The sequence below is a fragment of the Triticum urartu genome, chromosome 3A (assembly GCF_056163025.1).
Source record: "Triticum urartu cultivar PI428250 chromosome 3A, HENAU_Tu73, whole genome shotgun sequence".
Lineage (NCBI taxonomy): Eukaryota > Viridiplantae > Streptophyta > Magnoliopsida > Poales > Poaceae > Triticum > Triticum urartu.
Window position 1 is genome coordinate 720,117,042 of NC_141875.1, and position 6,000 is coordinate 720,123,041.

The following is a 6,000-nucleotide window of genomic DNA, read 5'->3' on the forward strand; positions in this document are numbered from 1 at the left end:
TAATTTTTGTGATATATTTCTAAGAATAATTGCCACTATTTTTCTATCGTATATATGGATTTTAATTTCTGCTACACAATATATGTCTCTCATGCAGTCTGAATGCTATACATACGACACTAACATGTTGAAGTCATATACCCCAGAAGAATTAATGCTGCCGTTTCATGCAGGCTCTACATTAGCAATCTGCGGTGTAGTAACATCTTTGGATGATTACTTATATATGAAATCTATTATATTATCTATTCAGATTGTTATCTTATTTGATATGCCAGATATGTGGATGTTACTCTGAAAATTCACGACAAATTCCCACCGCAACATCATCATCTAGTTACCTGAAGTGCAAAGACATCACTTTGTCCCGAGAGTTTTTTGGCCACAAGAAAATTCAGATGTACCGCACATATGAACTATGAACATTGCAAAAAAAGAGTCTTAAGTTTGTTCACATAATCAAGACCTTAGAATTCATGTTCGTTCCAGATTTTATTCATCTCGTTCGTGGTGGCGGGGCTCATGTCCGATTCTGAATTTCTGACGGGAAGGTCCTCTCCTCTGCTCCTGACAAGATATCGCTCTCCACCCATCTAATTGATCAGATGAGGAAGATACTAGTCTCTCCATCAGACGAGAGCAAGCAGATTGGGCGAGCTTGATGATGTCGAGCTCCCTGCATAACGAAATCACGATCAAACTCAGCACCTGTTGATTTGGAAAGAGTAACAGAACACACTTCACTGAACTCAACAGACACATGCCATGATTCACTGTACAATACACTATGGACTCCGGAGTAAAGCACATAACAGTTAAGCTTTGAAACTCAGGGTGCATCAAGAATTCAAGAGGGCCCTCCTCGGCTTCCCAGGTGCCTAATTGAATGCCTGATGAACTGACGAGGAGCCTAATTAAGCAAAGCCCAGCGGTTCTGTTTGCAATTGCTCTAGGGCACAATGGTTAGCAAGTGAACTATTCAACGTTAACCTGGCTCGTGGGCTTTCAGTAGCAAAGAACAAACTAATGGAGTACCATGTTCAGATATGTATCCACCCAAAAAATGATGTTGGTGCCCGGAATTCGAAAAACTCACATGTGTCCGTTTAAACGAAACACATTTAGAGCTTGTGCACAAACGAGCCGATGCCTAATAACTGGTCTTCATGTTTTGATGCAACAGTGCAATAGCTGTGGTATCAAGTGTGATCTGAACTACGTAGTAGTACATTTTTTTTTCTACCCGTGTAAAACGGGCATATATTGCGCAGACGAAGTGCCAATGTAATCGCCGCGGACAAAGTGCCGTTCCTCTAAACGAGCAAAATTAGCAAGAAAATAAGTAAACAGTGGTATGCAGTCTATCCTCCAAAAGTCTGAGCTAGCTTTGGGTAGCGGTAAAAAAATTCTTTCACTGTGTTTTGCACTGAGTGGCCGTGGAATGATTGAGGTGTGTGCTTTGCTTTTTCCTTACAAGACTGCATGATTGAGATGCTCTCGATCTGCACATATTTTCTCTATCAACTCTGCCTTTTCTTCTAATTTCATTCCACTTAGACGTACGTTCTTCGCTAAGCTTGGCCGGAGTCGACCGGCGCCTGCCTCCTGTCTCTCGACGGGCAGCCATGCCGCCCAAGCCGCCGCCGCCGCGGGTACCTCCAATGGCGAGAGGCCAGTCCGGGGCCACGAGTGGATCGGCCACTCCGGCGGCGGGCGCTGTTGCGCCAGGTCCCGCGCATGCGGCATCCGCCCCGGGCGGGTCCGCCGTCGCATTGGGCGGCGCCTCCTCCACCGCCGACCTGGGCTTTGCCTCCGCCGCCACAGCAGCCTAGGGCTGCTCCGCCGCCTCCGTCTAGGGCGGAGCCGCAGCCGAACCAGCCTAGGGCTGAGCTACCGCCTAGAGCTGAGCCGCAACCGACCCAAAGGCCGTGGCCGCGGCAAATGGCGGCCGGCCGCAGTGGCCCTGGACAAGGCCCGCTCGGCCGTGGGGTTGCGGCGTCGCCGGGAGAGGACCGGAATCCCCCGCGAGGCAGGTGGGGCGATGACGTTTACGACGCCTATGGTGCTGGACTGCATCGGGGTTCTTCATCCTTCGGCGGTGGCCGGGGTCATGCTTGGACGGACGACGGCAATGCCAACCAGGGCTTTCAGGGTCCGCCCGGTAACTTTGTGGAGGGGGCGGTCGCTCCTAATAACCGCTCCTTCCGGGGCCGATTCCGTGGAGGTCGGGGCGGGCACAGACGTAACTACCCGCCTAGGCATCCGAAGCCTACGGTTGAGACTGCGGTGGGGGCTGACGGAGGATCGGTTCTACCGCAGGTGGCGGCGGAAACGGTTCAGGCCCTGGCCAAAGTCACAGTGCCGGAACCCATGCAGACTGGTGATTCTGCTTCTGAGCATGGTACGGACAAATCTGAGGCTGACAAGTTGTCCAAGTGGGCGGCAAAGAAGAAGAAACTTACTTATTTTCGATGTGGTGATACGGGACACTTTATGGCTGAGTGCACTGCGGAATTATGTGACCTGTGCCGGAAACCTAAGCATACCGCTGCCGAGTGCCCTCTTATGCTTGGGCCCAAGCCTACTGTTCAGATTTACGGGGTCTGCTGCTCGGAGTTGATGTTCTTCGAGTCTCCCACTGTGGCACCTCTGGCACCAGCGGTAGAGACCTCTTTCCCAGGGGGGGTGAAGGTAGTTCATGGACCATTGACCGAGGCGCAAATTATTCAGCAGCTGCGGGAACTCGCTCCGGGTAATTTTCAGTGGTCGTTGCTCAAGCTAAATGATACGTCTTACAAAGTTGATTTTTCGTCTAAGGAGGATCAGTTGCGAATCCTCAAGTTCGGTATGAGCAGGGTCCCAGGCACTAGTTTTGTGTTGCAGTTTGATGAATGGAAAAAGAAAGAGCCGCAGGGCACGCCGTTGAGGCAGATTTGGGTTCGTTTCTCCGGGGCGCCATCTGATCCCCTGGATAGCTTCTTGGTGACGTGGAGTTTGGGGTCTTTGATCTGTAAGACTGAACAGGTGGATATGCCATTCACTCGGGCCAACGGGGTGGCGCGTTTACTTGTCAGTGTGGCTAATATTAAGTTCTTGCCGAACGTGGTGCCTTGGACGTACGATGGTGTTCTGTATGAGGATCCTAATTTGTTCGATGAGTTTGAGGATGATATTCCTATGGACACGACTGAGGGAGGAGGTGCCCCAGGGAACCAGGATGATTCGGCTATGGGTGATGATGACGGGGCCAAGGAGCCGGTCGGTCCGTCTGATTCTAGTGATACTGCTCCTGCTCGATCATCTGGTGTGGCTCCGACGTCCACCTTGCAGCTTGGGTCCTTGGGACCGTTCTCTGCTCCGCCTCGGCTTCGGGGCGTCTATCCGGGTTCCGGGGATTCCGTGGCTCCCCTTTGTGCGCCGGCAGTTCTTGAGTTGGGAGATACCGAGGGGCAGGTGGCCCCTCCCACATCTCCTACCTCGCTGTTGACTACCGTGGATGGTGATGTGCTTGCGGCTATGGCTAGAGGTGACGGGCAGGAGGCCCGGTCTCCTGTGATGACGACATCGACGGCGCACACACGGAGGACTCGGCGTTCTCCCCCAGGTCGCCGAGGGATGGCTCGGCAGGAGGCCGCCGTCACTCTATGCCCCATTGCGGTGGGCGGGTCAGGTGATGCGCCCGCCTCACCGGCTTCTTCTCCGAAGCACCGTGCGAGGGTATCCCCGGGCCCTGTTGCCGGCGGGTCGCCTGTGGACAGGCCACGGGAGTCGTCGCCGTGCTGCTATCCTGCCCCGGTGGCTACGGCCCGGGGTGCCGCTGTTGGGGGACAGGCAGGAGGCCTTTCCCCTAGTAGAGCTTCACGTGAGGAGGTCATCGCCTTTGGCGGTATCCCGGATCCTGTCTCCCAGGGGAGGCGGGTCAGCGGGAGGCTGCAGGAATAGCCGGACATTGATGATATGCAGCTGAGGTGTGCTTTGAGAGCTGCCAAGCTGCACGACGTCGAGACCTCCACTGGTTATCTTCAGGGCCATGGCGTTCATCCGTATGTGGTCGCTACTCACTCCGACGGAGGCCAGGGTGCGTTTGGTTACTGCGTCTACCCGATGGGAGATGGTAGCGCGGAATATTTTCAACCGGTTTGGATGGCGGTCATGTAATAGGATAGGCATGTAGTGCTCCTATTGTGTTTGCCAGCCGGTTGTGGCTTTGGGTTTTAGCTCTTTCGAGCTTTTTGTTTATTTTCGCACCTCGATACTTGGCGACTTTGCTACTGGATTATGCTTTTAATAATATGAGCCGTATGCATCGTTCTGATGCAGAGGCTGGGGTAAACCCCTTTTCGAAAAAAAAACTTAGACGTACGTCATCTTACATTCTTAAGAAGTTGCTCCCTACTACAAAGTATTCTCTTAGACTACCCATAATGGGAGTAACATAGATAGTAACTTCACACATATCTAGGTTAAATAGATGATGTGGCATGCAATAAATGAAGAAAGAGATGAAAGTGGTAACGTAGCTAGTTACTACTAGTATGAGTAACATCACACATATCAAGACAAGATGTGTCTATAGCCTAATAAATGAAGTGTTGCATGTTACCACACATATGTTACTCCCCACTATAGAGGTAGTAACATAGACTAGTAACATGCCATATTACTAGTGTATGTTACTACCCATTATGGCTAGTCTTAACCTGCAAATGGTTCAACTCAGCATGCCATGTCATCAGATACCAGCCAATCACAAGTCAGCGATTACGCAGCCTTCCATCAAATCGCACTTATCCCTGGCAGGAGTGGGAACAAATAGATGTTGGCATTAAAACAAGAAGGTATCTGAGCGGTCACCGGCCAGCTGCCCTTTTACCACCTGCACGTCACCTCCGTTTATAAACGTTATCACTCTTTTGACCTTCCAGTTCTTCCATGTGCACTTCCTCACGCCGCTCCCTTTACTTATACAGGATCGACGCCATCAGCCGCAAGATGGATCACTGCACCTACAGAATTAGAGTTTGTCGACCTCCTGATGTGCGCCGTCAACCGCAAGATGGATCACAGTACCTACAGAATCGGAGATCATGGCTTTTATCTCTTCGACTTCGATGGATCTGTGCCTCAGGTCTTCTCTCTACCCCCATCTTTTCTCTATTCGAATTCAACTCTTTTCCCCTAATTATTCCAAAGTAGTGTATATCTGATTGTAAATGAAACAACCCATTCCCTATGCATTGTCAATGAACAAGGCCAAATATTATTTCTACTATAGGTTTGTTTGTTTGTCTTCCTGCAATCTCAGTTTATTTGTCAACTCCATTATGATACTTTTCAGGATGATTTCGTAGGCTCCCAACAATTATCGCCTCCGGCACTGTTGCCTTCGAAGAGTGGACGGCAGTGCATGGCCTAGCAGAGCAAGCTACCGAAGAGGATTGTTAAGTGCCTAGAGGTGATCTTCATTAGGCTGCTCCGGTCATCGTAGGTGGCGGAGATGCAGAAGGCCAGGATCCTCGCCCTGTTAGGGAACCTACAGCGGAGCTTCAGGATCGATGCGGCGCTGAACGTGGAGGCAGCCAAGGAGAAGGATCAGAGGGGGGCATCAGGACCACTGGACCACTACGGCATCTTCAGCGTCCCGGACACTATCGCGAGAGACACTGGTCCTTACAAGAACCTCATCACGTTCACCTCTGGTGCCTTCGATCTCGAAGGGTTCTCCAGCTCCCATCCGCTCACAAAGTTGACGTGGATAAATAGATGCATTTCGTCAAATTTGGCTGCTTCGATTTGTTCAATTCTCCGATTTGTCAGTAACAATTTTTTTTGTGCCTGATGGTAGGCATATGTTGGAGGCATTGCAGCAGGCTGATTTGAGGTTTCTATCGCAGCTGCAGAAGCTATAGAAAACATGCATCATGCACGTGCATTTTATTGAGTTGGAGATTTTTGGTGCCCATTGTTGAGCTGTCTGTTTTGAATATTTCAGGGGATTCT

General features: G+C 50.8%; 1 pseudogene; it reads left to right on the forward strand.

Moving 5' to 3' along the window:
- The first annotated feature begins 1,941 nt into the window (after nucleotides 1-1,941).
- On the forward strand, nucleotides 1,942-4,305 carry LOC147982113 (uncharacterized; annotated as a pseudogene).
- The last annotated feature ends 1,695 nt before the right edge of the window (nucleotides 4,306-6,000 follow it).